This window comes from Chinchilla lanigera, unplaced genomic scaffold (assembly GCF_000276665.1).
Source record: "Chinchilla lanigera isolate Chin_1 unplaced genomic scaffold, ChiLan1.0 scaffold00016, whole genome shotgun sequence".
NCBI lineage: Eukaryota > Metazoa > Chordata > Mammalia > Rodentia > Chinchillidae > Chinchilla > Chinchilla lanigera.
Window position 1 is genome coordinate 9,739,814 of NW_004955417.1, and position 19,832 is coordinate 9,759,645.

Here is a 19,832-nt window from a genome sequence, read left to right on the forward strand (position 1 = left end):
AGTCCATCTTATTCACTGTGTGAGCTCTAAAAACTTGAGCAGTGCCTGGTTGATATGCAGGGGTGTCTATATGAAATATTCTTGCCTGAATAAGGTGTTCAGGTCCATTGGAATGTCATAGAAATAATTTCATAACTGAGTAATAGAAACAGCTATTTAAAAACCCTACTGACTTGGCAAACAAATCTGGGCCTCCAAGGACTAAAGCCAAGCCGATTCATTCCTTACATGCTGCAAGGCTTTCTGCCAAATCTTCACACCAGGACAGCAAAAGACAGTCCCATGGCACCATGTGGACGTGTTCTGGGCTTGGCAGAGGGACCATACTCTGAGGGGCTCCATACGTGATAAATGAATGAAGCATCTCGCACACCCTATGAAGTGTAGTTCCTCTGAGAAGTCAGTCATCTTCTGTTCATTTTCATGATCTATTTTATGCATAGTTAACAGAGTGAGGGTGCAATACCAGCATTTCTCAGTGTCTAAAGTGAATATCTTAACTTATGGATTCTGTAAACATTTATGGAGTTATCCACCATACATTATATGATTGTGAGGGTAGAGAGAAGGGGCCTAAATGAGATGAATATGAGAGCAGACATGTTTACATTTCATAGAGGGTCCACTAATGGAGAGTAACTGCTACAACAAACAATTCCACGTTCCAGTGGCCTTACAAAATATAAGATGAGGCCTCACTCATTCATGCAAAATACAGTGCAGATTTTCCTAGCTAAGCAGCTTTCCTAGGAGCTCTCCTCTGAGTGCGCCCCAGGGACTCAAGCTCCTTTCACCTCACGAAACCACTGTCTTCAGTGTGGGACCTCTAAGTCCCAATCGAAGGGGAAGCAAGAGAGAAAAGTATAAAATGTGGAAGGTTTTTATAGGCCAGTCTGGACATAGCAGGTGTCAGCAAGGGTGATGATTATGAGTCTAACATAAGTGCAGATGGGAAATGAAGCCAGTATGGAGAACATGTAGCATTACTTCTCCCCCAGAGTATTAGCAAAGTTCTCTTCCCTTACAGTTCAGCATAAATCAGGCAATCACAAACTAAGAAGCAATATAGTATAGTAAGAAGTATCATTACATATAGTATCATGACATTAGTTTAATTAAATTTGATATAATTAATTATATGTATATTTGTTTGCACTATTTTCTATCAAATCTCTAATAAGTTTGTCCCCATCTCAGTTTTGTAAACCTTCTTATGAACTTTAGCACTAATTCATCCCAGCAGCCACTCAAAATCAGGCTGACACATTTGAAATGGTTATTGTACGAGAGTGATCCACTTTCTCCATTGTAGTAGAGATGACCTTTATAAAAATCTAAGGCCTAATCATTTTAGTTAATTCAAAACAGGTGGAAAGTATCTTACAGGAAGTCATTTGTTATGCACAAGATCAAGCTGAAATGTCATCACCTCTCTGCAACTCGCCCTCTCCTTGAGACTTCCTATCCCAGATATAATTAATTGCCCCTCATCTGCGGGTTCACAGCATTTTAAAGACAGCACTTTAGAGTGAATCGCATTTTCGTATAGTTATTTGCTTGCGTATTTGTCTTCCCCATAGGCTTGAATTCTTTTAAGCGAAGGGAGGATGTATCTGCAGAGCTATTTCCAAACAACCCAGCCCTAATGTGTGAGAACTAGTCCCAGGGTGCTGAAGAAAGAGGAAGACAGATCCAGGACTGCATGGAGTGTATTTTATGAGAGACTTTTCCAGTAGCATGGCCCTAGGTGATAGCAAGACCAGGTTGACCTGCATGCTTTGAGTTAGAAATAGGGGTGTATATAATGGTCAGAGCAAAAATGGCTTTGTCCAAACCAGAATGCACCTGGTTTACCTCAAGCTAACATCAAGGATGTCGAGTATACTCCTCATCCTAATGGCACTAGGGTGTGGGTGTCAAGCTCTGTAAACCATTCTGAAGGTTTTGAAATTATGCCGGGAAATGATGTGAAGAAAATGAATCAGAGTTACTTAGGGGTCACCATGGTGTTTAGGACTCAAGATGGCTGCAGTCAGGTCAAGCTGAATTCCTATTGGCCCTAAAAAAATGGGTGGCCCATACCAGGCACAAAATAAGTGCTACCAAACAAAGGGCAGCTTCTTCAGTTGTGCTCCTGATAATGCTGTGCCCTCACACTACCCTGTTAATCCTTACAAAACAGCATTGCACTTACATATTTCTGAGACTCTCTGGCCACTGTATTGTGAATTGTACTATGTATAGTAAATTAGAATTTAAAAAACATGAAGAAATTGTGGCAAAGAGTAAGTAAGAGTAAGAAAAAATGACGTAAAATCCAAGAGTAAAACAAATACATAAAATGCCTGGTAGAATATACTGTGCTATGACTGTGAAAAGTAAGCTGTTACCTGGACTGAGCTTTCTAGTAGTCAGAGCAGAAAGGACTACATTCTCAGCTACAAAGTAACATGTCCATAGCAAACTATTTTCATCAGACACTGACGGTTTGCTTTGGTGTTCCGATTTTTCAGCTACCCAGTGTTTTTCATCAAACTAGGTACTAAAACCATTAGCTAACATTTGTCGGAACTTTCACATACAAAGGCAGGAACTGTGTTAGGGTGAGAGGTGAGACATCTTCTAAGCTCTAATATGAAGTTCTAAGAGATCCATAGAAAGCCAGGGATCACCACGTAAATTACAGTAGCCCTCACACTGTCTCTTTCCCTGATGTTACCCACCTACAAGTGAAGGTACATGGACCCAAATTACGTCTTTTACCGGATCCAGACTATCCACTTAATACTGGCATTCTGCAATAAAGCATCATCTATAGGGTATGCCAATATGGAAATACTAGTATTAGGATAATTGCATACAAATTATTGGGCGAGTTCATAGAAATTATAAGAAATTCTTATTTATTAGTTCCTAATTAAAGCTCAGAAACCTATATTCTTAAAATCTTCTAAGTGATTTTGATAGAACACTATGTTTGTGAAAATTACCAATGCATTCATCATGTAAGAACATGAGTAAAATTTCCACAGATTTATTTTTTGTTTTCATTTCACCACTTCTAGTTTCTGTAGCTTAATAGATCTGTTCTTAGAGATACAGCTGTGAGAGGTAAACCTACCTGGCCCTCATGGTGGAAGCAGAGCCCATCAATTCAATGGCCCCATCCTGGCATAAAGGCTTAATGAAAATAAGTCATTGGGCTTTATATCATCCAAACAAATACTAATGTAATAACACAAATCTTAAATTTCTGTCAGTATCCAACATGCTAACAGATCAATACAGATATCAAAGAAATTGCTTCTATTACACAACAGCAGCAATAGTAACTGACATCTATTAAATAGCTAAAGAAGTCCAAATGCCGCTGTTCTGTGAACTACCTTACAGGACTTTTCATGTCATACCTCCAGGAGCCCAAAGAAAGATATCACATTCCCACTTTGCAGATCATAAAACTGAGGTGTAAAGGAGTTAGGTGATTTGTCTAAAATTATACAGATAGAAAGTAGAAAAGCTGGAGTTTGGCCTCAGGCAGTCTACCTTCAGAGTCAAGCTTTTAACCTCTGACTAGCTTGTTGGAACATAGGGATGGATGGCGTCTTAAACTTAACATGTATTAGAACAGAAAGCCTAACTCTACTTTGACTCAAATGCTTTTCCCTTTTATAGATGGAAAAAAATACCTGATGCTTTTAATAAGTATGAAAGTGTTTTCCAGAATTTAGCAGACATATAATACTACCAAGAAATACTGTACATCAAAAGATCTACTTCATTTATCCCAACTGGACATGTTCTAGGAAAAGAATTTTAGTTATGATAGTACTTTGCATATAGTAAGATTCCAATCCATTCTGAGTAATAAACAAATGCATGAAAGAATGAATATATGGAAAAACAGCTGAAATTTATGAGAGAGGAAACACAGGGGAGGAAGGTGAAGGAAGAGAGCTGAAGTGTATTATATCTTGGCCAATTGCTTTCTACTTTTATAGAAATAATCAAAAATTAAGAATCCATTTCTTCACTCTAGAACTCATCTGTATAGAGAAAGATTTGGCCCACATGATTACTAAGTTTTCTTGTAGTATTTTGAAGACAGATTTGATGACCATCTAAATCTTAATTTTTCTCCTTTCTTTACATAAGCCATCAAGTCATTTTGACAAGCCAGATGAAATATAATAACACCTTAAGACAATATTTTATGTGCATACAACCACATTGTTTAAGGATTGTTTTCATGTGAAATCCCAGATTAAAGTTTCTAGATAAATAATGACTTGGAAGGAATTGTGCTAATGGGTTTAGTAACGATGGGACCACCAGGCTCATCTGAAGTATGTGACTTTCTTCAGCTGACACTTAACTCTGAGAAACTGTTATCTGGATGTGTGTTAATTTCCACATACTTGTAGCTTATTGCACGCAGCAATATGACCAAGATCCCAGGAAATGACTGCAACATCCAAGAGACTCTAAGAGAATGCATATGAATGCAGGAGAAATATGGATAAAAGGTTGAATACTGTGGAAGTAGCACATATGCTGTACCCCCATTCATATCTCTGGTCATATTGTGGACACACTATGTCTACTGACATGCATACACACACATACACAAGCCCACACAAATATACAACCAACCTGTGTAAAGAAGAGTCCTCACTGTCAGTTGGAGACCCAGGGCCAGGCAAAGCACTTGGGTCTGGTGCAAGACTGGAAGCCTGCGGTAACCCTAACGTAGTATTGAGACAGACTGTTTGTATCCTTCCCTGAACAGCTTTTTGACAGGATGGGTCTTGTTTCTTCATTTGTATCCTAAACATCTTGTATAAGGCGAGGCACAGTCCATGTCAATACAAGTTTGTTGAAATAATGAAACAATGAGTGAGTGGACAAATGAAGAAATGAATGAATGAACACTAGAATCAAAGAGTCCACCATATACTAGAGCACCCATGGAATGAGAAATCCAGCCTCCCAGTTGCTCCTACTGCAGAGATATAAGCCAGATAATAATGTCTTCCATTAGTAAGGTACTTTAAAAATTACTAAGAATGTTCATGCCTGTTGAATTTATTTTACCTCCAAAACAAATGGGTGCTAAGTGGCAGACAAACAACTTGACATCAACTCTCTATATTAGAGAATCATGGGGCATAGAGATAAAGTAACTTGTTTCAGTTCACTCATCAATGGACCTTACTGATAGAAAAAGAACTAAAGCCAAGGTCTACCTAGTTATATTACTCCCTATCTACTTTCCCTTTCCACTTATTGATGGGATATATGCAAATACATATATACATATAAAAATACGTACAGCAGTCAACTCCCTTTATTCGTTATTCACGGTGGTCTGTAAAGTCCCTGGAAACCATCTTTCCTAAGGGTGACACTATATGTGTATGTATACATACATGCACAATTGTGTTTATATACTTTTGTATATAAATCATCTCCTAAAAACAACTTGAGTTCTATTTTCTTTATTTTTCAAAAGAGAAAATGCAGCTCAGAAATGTTTAGCAAATGGTGAGAAGCTTCTCCGCTAGCAGAGTTGGGACCACAGAGCTTGGAGCAAGAGCTTCTTGTGTCATTCCACACTGCCTCCTACTGTCTTCATCCTCTGGACACCCCTGCATGGGAGGAGACAAGAGCAGAGGGATGCCTTGCTTATCCTCAGCTGAGAACTTGTACTTACAGGGGACTCAAATCTTCTCATATTGAACACATGTCTGAGACAGAGAAGCACTGGAAGTGTTGATTTGGGTTACAGGTAAAATTTTATGAGCCCATGAATATAGACTCTGTAAATGATGAGGACTAACATTATAATATAATATAACATAATATAATAAAAATATTATATCAGTGACCTTGGCTCTAGTTCTGGTCTTTTGGATGAGCAAAGACTGGATTTGTAATAACAAGACTGAGTCACAGGAGGCAGCACTGGCTTCCTTCACTTGTCTACATTCAGCTCTCCTCCAGTCTGTTGGCTGTGTAGTCTGTTGGACACACAGACATGGTAACTTCCAGCTTCCAACTTTCATTGTCCTTATATTACCTTTGGGTAAAATGGACAGGAAATGATCTTACACAAAGGATCCACTTCCCTGTTGGTCTACCTGATCCTTCAGTATAGGAGAGGAAAGACCACTGTCATCAGGAGTGTATAGTACAGTGAGAAAACCACAGCAGTTAGCTATGATACTACCTTGCTTATAATAAACTTATGCAAGGCAAAGTAAGCAGAGTTGAAAGACCCTGATAAGAGCTTCTGAGAAGACAGTCATTGTATGGCCATGGAAGGGAATACAATTGAAACTGAGCTGGCTGTAGGTCTCTGTAAAATAAACGGCACAGGTGCAATAGTCTTGGACCAGCAAACAAAGCAGTGGTAACAAGTAAGGAAACAGACATCAATATCTAATGGGAAGAAATCAAGGTACCTTTTGCAATAGTTTTTGCACTAAGTAGAGACCAACTGCATGGGCTTCCCAAAACTAACGGCTGGGCCAACCTTGAGTCCACTGCTACAGTTCACTGAGTCTCTTCCTCCAGTGGGGCTGTGTTAATCCTTTAACTCCCACAAGATCACCGTCAGGAATAGTACCACGCAATTTCCACAAGTGGAGAAAGTAAACTAAAGAGCTAAAGCGATTTGCCTGGAACCACTCAGAGGCAAGGTTAAGATTCAGGTTCATTCTGTCTGAAGCCAATGGCTATGTTTCTGCTACTGAGTAGCAATTCAGATGTCTTGCATGGGTACTAGAGGAAACATAGATGTAAAAATAGCTGCCAGGAGTTTCCTGGCATTGGAATTCCCTACTCCATCTAATAACAATATCACATTAAAGGGTCCGTTCTACGGAGAAGGAAAATGCAGCCCATTAAATTAATGGCTTGTGTTCTGATATTAAGAAATCAGTCCTCCAAATTGAGTGTTTTAAACTACATGGTGAGGCTTTGGAAACATGGAGATTCCATCTTCTGATACATACATATGCAACAATTTTTTAAATTTAAAAGTACAAAGCAGTGTTGAGCTAAAGATGCTCAGTGCTTCGTTAAATATCAGAAATTTGGAAAAATAATAGATTGGGATGTCCCATCATTCCCGAACATGCCTGGATTCAGTCATCCTTGTCCAGCCATTAACACATAGTGAAATATACAGTTACCTGGTGCTTCCAGAGAGCAAAAGCAATGCTTCAACACTCTTGGACTTCCATTCTCTCAGTCCATGAAACAGGAACACTCATACCATTCCTTAAGCTCCCAAGTCTTAATATTGTATTTTTAAAATAATGCACAATTGATTCAGTGCCTTTGAACTTCCTCTAAATATCCAAACCACTTAGGATCGTTAAGATGCTTTCAGAATGCAGAGAATGTATCCCTCCAGTACTCTTTGCCACTCACTGGCTCGGTCTCACCCAGCCTGGGCATCAGCTCATCATTCTTTACTGTAAATTACTAACACTGGAAAGGGTGAATCACCAAGATAAATTGTGAAAAGCACAAGAGGCATCTCCAGGCCGTGTGTTGGGGAAATGTGCTAGGCATCATTGCAGAAAAACAAAAGGTAAGAGTTCCGAAGAGATCCATTCCATGTATCAATAATCAGACTGCTATGCAGAAATGCAGAGTAGAATTTTTAAAGCAAGGACACCATCCTTTTGGTTTATTTAACTATAGCCTCTCCTCTTTGAGCCCCGGCTCAGTTCCGACAAACAGCCGGTAGGAATGACAGCACAGGGTGTGGCTGGGAAGCCAGAGACAGAAGCAACACCTGGTAGTGTTGAACCAAGTCCATCATCTTGGACCTATCATATGGGAGATACTCAATCTGTTGTAGTAAACAGCATGTCAAGAGGCTAATATAACCCAAGACAGCGGGGTTTAAAAATAACAAGTACAGTGTTCACAAGTTGCCCAAGAAAATCAAGTATGTTATGTTTGTCTACCACATAGCCTATTATCCTGAGGTAGGGCTATTTTAACATCTACATACATCTTTAAACTTGTTTAGTCTTTCAAACACTTAGTTTGCCTTTATAAGAAAAATACTACAGAATAGGTTGTTTCAGAACTACCCAATACATAAATGGCATTTACCATTCTGACTGTGATCTATAATAAAAAATATATCTCACACATGATACAGCACAAACATTTCAGTATATAAGCAAATATATATACATGCACACACACAAGTTTAATGAAATAATACTTAGAAATAAAGGGAGGGCAAAGGCACGGAAAGATATATTACATAGTCAATAATTCTATTTGCCTAGAATGTTGAGGAATATGGTGTAAAGTTCATAATAAAATAACATGTTAAAATACAGAGAAATGTAGGGAAAATATATACCATATATACATATTGACATATATTTTGAAAAAATATATATATAGATATTCAAATTTGAACCCAACACTACCTTGCTAAATTCAGACTGTTAATGCAATTTTTCTTTAGGACTAAAAAGAGTCTGAAAGTGAACAGAATCTAAATCCTACTTCCTTTCCAGAAAACCAACAGAAGTGAAACTTACCAAGGAAAAATATGAGAATCTCTATAAAATTATAAAAAAGAAGCCACAAATTTCTGAAAAATTCAGGCTATGTAAACAAACAATTCATATTGTTCAAAGCATGAGTCTTAATTAATTAGAATGACAGCAGTAACAGCTATTAAGTATCTGCATTGAAGAATACTCCTACTGCCTACAAAAAATAAAAAATAAAACCGAAGTGATTCATAATTTATGCATTGCAACTAATGAGAAATCTTGAGTTACTTTATAACTCATTCATTTAGCTAAGCACACCTTATTTTAGAATACAATAACAGGCCAAGCTCGTTAATAAGGTACAGAGATACCAAAGTTGAAGAGAGAGGTCTTATGCCACTGAAAACCTAGTAAATTAACCAGCAAGCAAGCATTCACACTGGTGTGATGATTACATGTGGAGTTACGCAAAGGGCCAGGAGACAATGAAATGGGAGGTCTTGGGCAAATGAGAGAAAGTTCACGGAGGGGCACTCCGTGGGAGCAATTTACCAAGAAGACGGAGGAGAGAAGTATATTCTAAAGAGAGAGTGGTAGGTACAAAAGCTCAGGGAAGGGAGAGATTTCTCCCAATATGGGAGCCCCGAATTCAGTACTTCAAAGGACTAACATGTGGAATACTAGATCAGGAAGAATGAGAAGAGATGAAATGCACAGGAAAAATATGAAGTATACTTTATGCTGGTCTAAAGATCATCTGTTTCTTCTGAGGGCAGGGGAGACAACACGAAATACTTGGAACCAAGGAGTGATGGGATATGATTTGTGTTTCCGAAAGATTCTACTGGGATGAATTTGGAGGCCTGCAGTGGGGATAAAGAGGCTTATTTAGTAGAAGAACTTAGACCTCCAAATGCTTGTTACTGTTGGATTGGCTTTTCCAAGAGAGTTTGCAAACAGATCCTGCGCTCAGTGAATCCATTGTCTAGTTTATAGACCTGAAAAGCACAATTTATAGACGTGCACTTTTTTAAGGGAAATGTACTCTTTCCCAGCACTTTGACACAAAGAGAAGTGCTAGCTTCATAGAAATAATTAATCCTCTTTTTCTGCCACTGGGATAAACAAAGCAGGAAAAAAAAGAAATAGATGTTATAAAAAAATACAATCCAAGGCAGATCAAAGGGGATGTGGTGGAGGTTTCAGCAACTGCCACCCTTAAGCAAAGCAAATGAAGAAATGAGTTTTGGCAGCCCAGCCAATGGGATATGAAAGAAATTAATCCAGAAGCAATGTAATGACCTAAAAAAAAAGATGAGCAAAGTCCAGGAGGATTAAAAGAGAGACAAAAACAGCAGACAGGTAAGAGCTATTTTTTTCTTGTCTTGCCTATCTGAAGAGTATCAGACCTAAGGCCTCAGAAAAGGAAGAAAACATGAAAAAGCAAGCCAAAGAACGGATTTGGCAAGTCATTTACATTTCATATTCTCCTTATTCATTTTTTCTTGTTAAGGCCAAGGAAGGTGTTTTAATTTACTGTCGTAACAGAGGAGCAGGCAGTTGATAACATTAGCCTTATTCAATCCCAGTGAAGTTCAGAAGACTCAGGCCCCATTTTCAGATACTTTGTTTCTCTGGCTAAAGATTAAAGTTGCTTTTGAGATACAGACCTTTAGTGTAATGTACATTGATGGTTTTCATTTTTTTTTTTTCCAGAATGGACTTCAGTGCAACAGGGAATTAAACTGAAATCCTTAAATTTCTTCTGCTTAGCACTTTAGAGAACATTTCTAGCCAACCTGCCTAAAGTTAGTGAACACTATAATAATAAATTGTTAATACTGAACTCTTTGGTATTTATCTGATTCTTAAAATGATTTTTCCACCTCATTAAATAGAGTCTTATTTTCTTCGGGTTCTTTGAGTTCAAAACAGAAAAAAAAAAAAAAAAATTCAGGATATTCTGGGAATGTTTCTCCTAAAGGCTCTCGAGCTCCAAAATGGCACAGATCATCTGAAGGACAGTTCAGAATCTATAAACAGTTCTGAGTTATAGTTCCAGGAAGTCAAATCTTCATGTATTAGCTGGTGTTTTCTTTTGTTTTGTTTTTTGTTTTTATACAACTTGACATCTGTGTCTCAGGCCTCAGGTGACAGTGCTCTCTGTGGGAAATTCAAACCAGAAATGTAGTCTTGAATGTCTAAAGACTTTCATCCTTACCCATCATTTATGGGTCAGGAAAATGTGTTATCCAAAGTCCTGATGATAGAAGAAACTCTAGAATGAAAAATCGAAATAAGAAATCCTCAGGCAATTTGAATTCATAGCACTGCACCCCACCATATGAAAGAAAAAGGTCTAGAACAAAGTGGCCATTAAACGTCTTTTCAAATTAAAATATCTTTTTCGTTCTCATAGTCCCAACACCTAGGTCTGCATCTGACTCCCAGAACTTAGCTGATGCTTGCGGCTGTGCCTCCCCTAGCCTCTATAATTACTGCCCCCACGTTTCCCTCCCTGCAAGTCAAGGCAGGGAAGCATTTGCCAAGAAACCTGCCCTCCACCAGCAGCGGGCAAAGCGGCAACCACAGCAGATAGTGTCCCCAGGGGCCCAGGCTCATGGTTTGGCCACAGTAAGAATTTTCTCAGCTTCCTGGGGGAAAGGGGCGCTGACCCAGCTTTCAGCCAGAGCCTGCTGTTGGAGAACTAATTACTAGTGTGAAAAAAAGACTGATTCCAGTCAGTGTTTTCTCAAGCATTGTTTACATTTGATTTTAAATCCATACAATGGCAGAATTGACATTTGCAGGTTGCTACCACATTCATTTGCAAGGTTTTATGTTATTTTATTTTCAGGTTGGAAATGTTTGAGCAGGCATTTATCATTAAAGCCTTGGCCTTTGCTCCTAAAGCTTCGGCTCACAAGTACAATAACAAAAACTGCTAATTAAAAGAGGGGAAACAACCGGGAATGGAACACAAAGGGGCAGCCCTTCCTCATCAGCAGAGAACAATGCAGCAGCCCTTAGCTGCCCTGCACAGGTCTCAGGACTGGGAAGGCTGCTCACCCACCTACGTGAGGTCCTCTCAGTCCTCCTTTCTGAATAACAGAGAAGAGGGCAAGGCACTCTTCTCTCACATGGCAATATTCTGGAATAGACTAGGTTGTCCTCAATAACAACAACAAACCCAAATCCATATGACTTGATCCAGTGATGTTCCTTTTGTGCAGTCACAAAATCTAGTCTGGGTCCAGGCAACACCCCAGACCAACTTAACCCTGTACAGTGACCAGCAATCCAGGCCAACAGAGGTGCTTACCATCACAGATATGCCACCTAGAATATTGCCTTCCTTGCTCTGTCTAGAAGGATGAAAACATGCTAGTCTTCCATGGGTAATTCAGTACTTCATTCAGGAAGCAATGAATGACACACCTCATTTGCTAAAAGAGTCACAAGACCCTACCCTAATTCAAGAGGACAAAAATAAACAAACATGAAAACCAACCCTTCCCATGAACTTAGATGCAGAGAATCAAAAGTGGGGTTATACTAAAAGTCTTTGCATAACCCCCTGTGCACATCTGGCCCCTCTCATCTGATGGAGCATTTATATACATTTGAGATATTGGGAAACTTTTTAACAGATATCCTTTCTTTTTTTAAATAAATTTAAACATTCCTCTTCTCAAATCTTTGGTATTTGCATTGTCACATAAATTTTCCTTACTAAAAAATACCAGATAATTCAGTTGAGATAAGAAAGTTGACTTATTCCAGGGAGAAAAATACATTTTGATACTCTCTACCACCATCAACTACTGCGCAAAACACAATTTTATGAGTGCTATATTATATGGGATCTATCACACCAAAAAAAAACGAAAGTAAGAATAATGAATGTATTTCCAAAGTTGTCCAAATAATGAAAAATTTAAACTGAAACTTTCTGAAACCTCACCTAGCACTTCTCTCTCACTCATAGCTGCCATTAAATAGAACATTATTCTTTTCCATTTTATATATGAAGAAAACAAACATAAATGTTAAGCAATTTGCAGAGAATCACAGAGCTAATTAAAAAAAGACACAGGATTCAACAAGGTATCTTGGACGTACATTCCACTTTTAGTCACTATGTTACATAGCTTCACGTAAAAAAGAAAATCCAACATTGCTTTCCATAAAAGAAGAAGTTAAAGAACATAAATCTGAACAGGCCACACAGGGAAAATGTTGAAGAACCTCTTCAACTATTCTAAGAAGACTGAGTTTAAACTCCAGGTTAGGAACCAACAAATATTTTTTGGCAAAGGGCCAGTAATAAATACTTTAGATTTTGCAGTCTCTATAATCTCACAGCTATTCAACTTACCATTGCCCAAGAGTAGCCATACACAATCCTTAAATAAGTGACAGAAACTGTATTCTGTTTATAAAATGGGATGGTGGGACAGTTTGCTCAAGCGGTCATAGTTCTCCCCACTCCGATGGAATCTGAGGTGTATGGATGGTGTTTGTGGTCTATGCATACTGGGGAACAGGGTTCAAAACAGGAAACAACAAAGAGAGTTCATTCAAGAAATAATGGTGTTTGAATAAAGGCAATGGCAGTAAAGAAGTAGAAAGTGGTATGGCCAAGAGAAGCCATGGGCTGGCATGATTAAGGAGTTAGTCATTCAACTGACTGTGGAGGATAAGGACAAAGAATATGCAGGAGGACAATCACTTCAACTGTCAGGGATACAGGAGAGAGAGCAAGGGAAAGAATGAGGGGAAAGGCATATCTTGGATGGAGTAGGTCTGCGGTAGATTGGGCTGGTGTCGATGCCTAGTAGACACTTGGACATACCACGCAGGACACAGCAGAGAAGTCAAAGTGGAAGATGAGGGCTCGGTGTCAGTCAGATAAAGATGGGCTTCAAGCTGTTGCAATAATTGAGACAACCCAAGCAGAGCTAAAGGACAGAAATACGTTGATGAGCAATTTATGATATTACCGCAGTACTGAAATAAACAGTAATGGTGGCGGCCATTATGAAAAAACAGACACCTGGCAAGAGGACCACAAAGAGGCAGAAAGAGCTCAGGGAAGAAAGTCAATGAGGAAAGAAAATGTAAAAAGCATGGAAAGATCAGCAGTGTTAAAAACTGCGGGAAAGCTAATAAGATCACTGAGAAACATCCACGGAAGTTGACATTTTAAAGGGTCACTGGTAACATCAAAAAGGACAGTTATGTGAAATCGGAGAAGAATGCCAACGTGCAAGCAGGGAAGAGAAGAGCAAGTCAGTAAAAAGAGATGAAGCAATATCCTTTTTAAATACTAAAGAAGGAACAGGTAGGCACTTGGGTGAGACGGATTTGCACACTTTCTATGACAAATCACACAGGGGACAAAGTGGGGTGGTTTAAAGACATAGGAAAGCTTCCTGTAACAATGAAAGAAAATGCCTGAGAGGTGCAAGGGAGCGGAATCCAGAACACACGGAAGTGGGCTCTCTCCGAGTGGGAAGCCGTGGAAGGACGGGAGAAAGGCTCCGCCCGGCAAGGAGGCAGGTCCTCCGAGGCAGAGAGCAGGATGGTGAGGAAGAGCAGAGCGGAAGAGCCTCTACTCCTCTGTGAATGAGAGGCAGCGTCTTAGGCGCCTCTTTATCCGAAGCTCCGAGAAAGTGGTGGGCAGGCCTAGTTCACCAACCGTAGGAACCTAGAAGTAACAAAGTCCAAATACATTTGGCAAGGACTTCTGGATGTAGAAAAGGCAGCTTCTACTTAGAGCCTTTCTAAAAGTCCAGCTCAGGCTCCTTTCACAGCAGGCCCAAGAGCCACTTGTCCTCTTGGATGCCTGGGCAGCAGGTCCTGCGTGACAATGTTTCCGTGCAAGCCAGTTACCACACCTGAGGTTCCTCCATCAAATTGTTTCATTCAAGTAGCAGTTTTTTCTGAATGAGGATTCAGAGAGGAATTCAGGATTACTGGACACAAGGCAGGTAATCAAAACACCAGGAGAAGTTCTGGATGGTGAGACAGCCCCAAAAAAGCAATTGTGCTCAAGTCCATGTTCACTTCCTTCCACTTGGAGGTTTGTGATGGCTTAGAGATGAGAGTGTGGTCATGTGACCGCAACAAACCCCATAAAAACATTCCTCCTCTACGACCATATAATGTCCATGAAGGTCAAACTCATGAAAGGGAAAAATAAATATGCCTGGGCTTTACTGTCTTTTATTTATGAAAAGATTTTTGTTGTTGTTGTTTGTTTTCTGAGGCAGGGTCTTTCTGTGTAGTTTAGGCTGGCTCTGAACTTACTTCGTATACCAGGCTGGCCTAGAACTTGCGATGGTCCACCTGCCTCAGCCTCCAAAGTGCTGGGATTACAGGTGTGTACCACCATGCCCGGCTGAAAAGATTTTTTGAATGATATCCTGCAAAATAAAACAAATACGGGTATGGGAGGAGAGCTTCATCTTCACCAGTGTGGCAATTTTGAAAGAATCAGTGCTATTGCTTTTGTAGATGCGGAAGCCAAGGCAGTCTAGCAAGAAAGAAAACATTTCATTTAGGGTCGGTGTGGAGGCCGGGGATATAGCTCAGTGGCATAAGTGCCTGCCTGGCAAGCGCAAGGTCCTGAGTTCAATTTCCAGTACAAAACAACAACAACAAAAAAGAATCCGTGTATAGTGTTGGGTTACTGGAGTGAGGAGATCATACGCACTTGAGCTGGGAGTGCAGAGTTCCTCATGGCTCTCACTGAAAGCATAGATTGGGAACAGGGATGCTTCAGCCCTCCACGCGCGCTCCTTCGGATTCCCCAAAGGAAACCCCATGGAGCAAACTGCACAAGCCACTGAGACACGGCTCAAAAACGCTGCTTTCTTTTCTTCCTTCCTGAGCGCTGAGTAGATTCTGCTCTCACCGACCCAGGTCCTCGTCACCTCCTTGTGAAGATCTCCCTGACCTTCCTCCCACCCTTCACTCAGGAGCCTGCCTCGGTTCCTCTCAAATGCCCTGCACGCAGCTGGTTAGCCACTCGAGCGACCGAATGTGCCTCACGGGTTCCCAGCCCTGCAGAGGGAGACTCCCTTCCCTGGGCCCCTCACACCTAGAAGAAATATAATAAGTGTTTGTTGAGCTGAAATACATATGGGAATTTAGCAAATCAAGAATGTTTTTGAAACTTCAATTTCTTGGCTAATTAGACATAAAATTAGGAAAGTGGCTGAATGACAAATATTAAACTCTGAATCCTCTTCAAAATGTATAATAATGTGTAGAACAGCAGGAATCTTTATTCTCTCCCCTGAAAATATAATTATAGAGCTAGAAATGACTGGAAGAATCATTTTCTTCATTCTCCTCTGCCTCCAGGTAGATTATATTAAATTATCTCAGACAGATGAAAATCTATTCTTTTTTTATTTCAAAAAATGAGATTTTAACTCTACCATTCTAGTATTAAAAAGGCCTCAGCAATTCTTCCTGACTTCCCTAAAGCCCACATGGTATATATTAAGTTAGATAGAGCCCACTGGATAAAATTTCTTTTGTTATAATTTTACACATTATAGTTAGAGATTTACATACAATATAAATGTAATAAATATACTACAGATACATATATGATATATATAGTGAGAAAGACAAAGGGAGAGAATTGACTGTTTTAATTTTAGAGATGATTAAATAGGAAATTTTTTACTCAAAGAATCAAATGCTAGGGATTTTGAGGCTTGACAAAGTCAGGGCTTTTGGATGTAGAAAATGCTCTAGTAAAAGAACACATTAAGTTGGTTTTAATGAATATGCACATACACACATCACTCTCAAATCACTCCCCATGCCTGGAGTTCTAGGGTGGAGGGATTTATATATTGCCTTTCTGTTGTTATGAGAATTTTAGATCTGAATTTATGAGTGTCAGTAATCATTCCAATTAATAATTGAAAGACAAGTCCTGGGGTTGGAAAGCACAGGCGATGGTAGAGAGTGGATTGAGGTTACTACGGTGAAACCTGGGAAATTCAGAGACCTGAGGAAAAAGCACTCGGTCAGTCCTGCATGGCTGGAAGAGTGGGGGAACATGTTCCCAGTGTCTCTCCCCTGCTGTTATTTCTGGTGTTAGGTAAATGGTAAAGAACATGGCCAGGCTGAAGTTGGGGGTACCAGGAGAAACTTCTTGGAGTAATTCCAAAGGAGAATCTGAATCAAGCTGATTGAGCTGAGTCTTTTACGGGTGGGGTTAAGGGTGGATTAGTGGGGTGGGCTTAAGTGGAGTGAGGCCAAGGGAGGTGTGAGACTGGGGGAGTGGAGTGAGGCCAAGGGAGCTGAGCACATGGCCATAGTAACAGCTAACGTCCAGCTGCAGAGCCGCTGTGACCTAGAGAGTGGGGTGGGTGTGTTGTGTCCCAGCCCAGTAGGCAGGCATTGTTCCCAGCATTGTGCCTAGGCTGGGAACAGGAACTCGGGAGGCTGGGAGTGGGGGCAGAGAGGGGTCAGATGTATCAACTGGGATTACAGTCATATTTCAGGAAGGGATTTTCCTAACTTGGAGAAAAATAGAAACGAGAGGGGCATTGGATATTAAGAAATTGAACCAAAATGAAAAGCAAAATGTTTATTAGGATAAAATGCAATCTGGTAGTTTGCTCCCCATGGAGCATGAGCCTGAGAGCACTTCCAAGCTCCATCCGCCGTCTCTTCCCAGGATCCCATGGGCAACAGAGGGGTTGAGGAAAATCTATGTTACTACTGAAGAAGAAGTACCACCAGGATTCTGAAGAGAACAGGGAAAGAGCTTGGGGGAGTTGTGAGTAACCAGCATAAATTTTGAGGACAAACAGTGTGAAGGAATCAGAGTGGACCCAGCAGTGAGTGCAGAGGGTGGGATGCAGAGTGGTGTGGTATGAATGGGCACAATCCCACAAGCAGGAAAGGCCCACAGAATATGATGATTCTATGGGGAAAACACAAGCCCAAAAGCAGAAGTCCCAGGCTCAACTCCCATGTGGCCTGGCCTGGCTGTGTTAGTGAGATGAATGTTGCCCTCCCGTGGGTCATCACTATTCCAACACCTTAAGTAACAAAAGGTTTCTTCTTTTGTGTGTGTGTGTGTGTGTGTGTGTGTGTGTGTGTGTTTGAAGTTTGTCCTGGACTCGAAGGTAGAAATCAAAGAGAAGATAGAATTTATCTGACTGAAATTGTCTTTACAGACTTTCTCCCCCCTGGGCCAAAGCAATTCCGTAGCAATACATAGATTCCCTTTAGCTTACTCTTCTTCAGACAAGAAATAGAGGCTGTTTGTTTTGACCTCTACAGCATGTCAAACTATTCTTATTCCAAACTTTTAGATTACAGCAAAGGGTTATAAAGAGCGTATAAATGCTGCAAACCCTGGCTTCCAGCTTAAAGGGTGTCAGGCGTGCTGTGCCACACCAATTCTGTGCTCTTTAAAAGGGTAGGTTTTTTATACTTCACTGTAAAAATCCTTGCCAGGTGTGCTGTAAACAGCAGTGTTTGGGAGTTTCCTGGCTGGGCCTTCATAATTTTTGATTTATTGAGCATTTTATTATTTCTAACTAATAGTAGTGTTGTGTTTTCTGGTTGTGCTTAGCGATGCTGGTGAGCTGGATAAAAACAGGTTATTCCCCCAGGTAGATGACCAGGTGGCACCTGGCAGTTCTAGGGCTCCTCCTATGAATGGTTTGAATGAAGCCTTTTGTTCCCCTTTGCAGGAGGTGGGATATGGCTTTTCTCCTTCTCTTCACACCAACAGAAGGGCTTTTAAGTTATTAAGAAATCATCAGCGTGTGCATTATTCAATAGCGATGCCAGATCATTCTCCCTTTCACTTAATGTCCCTACAGAGAGTACTGGAAGCAGCTGGGAGAGAAGAAAGCGGAGAAGGAATCTTCTCTACTGACCACCAAGTAGTCTGAGCAGAAAGATCAGAGCCCCACACAGGCCACTTCCTCTCCCTTCCATTGTCTGTGGAAGATCTTCAGTCCTGAAGCTTAGAGATAGGCTCATGGGCTGGTACTCCATCACAGCCACTTGACCCTGGACCTGGGGTTAGGACTTCCATGTATCTCTCTTGTGACTCAACCTCATTCATAGAAGCAGGAATTGTTCTGATTCTGACCACTGAATGGTTGAGAAAACCTTTTCAAAATTGAGATAAACCCAAGAGATTCTCCGGAGAGAGTCCAGAAGGGTGAATAGTTAAGAGCTACACATTCAGCCCTGAAGCCAGACAAAACTGTCTCCAAGTCACAGCCCGGCCAGGCTCACCTCCACCTGCTCACAAGCGTGAAGAGTGACTTACATAGTCACAGCAGTGTTCTGAAGATGAAGTGAAAATATACAAGAGAAACGCGGGGTATTAAGGTCTGGACACATGTTCTAGGTTCAATAGCACATTAACTGCTTTCAAATGTCTGGATTTCTCCCTTTCAATAAAAAGAAAGTGCTTCTCAGAGCACAGCCTATAGGTGTTAAAGCGCTGTTTAAGAGCTATAGAGGCAGCCCAGCAGCTCCCTCAGAGGCTCTGCAAACAAAGACAAGCAAACTGAGAAGGTTTGAAGTTTATCTTCCAGCCAATCTAGAAATCTATTGTTTCCAAGTTCTTTCAAGTTGGTATTTTACAAGCAGAGACAGGTCTTTTTCTCTTCCTTTCTAAAAAAAGAAAGAAAGAAGAAAAAGTCACTGGTTGAGTCAATAGACTCCATGGGTCATGGAAGCAAATTACAAAGCTAATACAATGGATTTGAGAAATTGCTAATGTAATCAGATTTTGAACAAGCTTTGGAAACAGTCCCTATTTCACAGCACCAAGGGTATTTTTCTAAACTGTTCATTGCTTTCAACAACCCTATTATAAAACCAACGAAAAGTGAGAAAAGCACATTCAGCAGCAACCCATCTTGTCAGGACAAAGAAACCTTCCTTACCAGGAATCAGTGTTCACAGAAATGTGTGCCGAATAATCCTATTTGAATTTCATCACTCATAGAAATTGTGCAAGCAATGGCAGTGGGGCGGTGGAGGGGTCAGGAGCAAGAGGCACAGGAAGTCCTCAAGGCTTTCTGCCTAGGTAAGCGAAAAGGGTGGACCTTTCATTGTAGAAAACAATGTAAGGTCTCGCAGCTTTACATCTTAATATGATAGCTGAGCTTCATGTAACACAACATTGCCAAAGACCAGTGACACCTTGCACAACAGCTAAAAGATACTCAGTGTGAAAGTCCCTAAGGTTTTTCCTAGCACACAGTAGCTACTCAACGTGACACTCATTTTTCC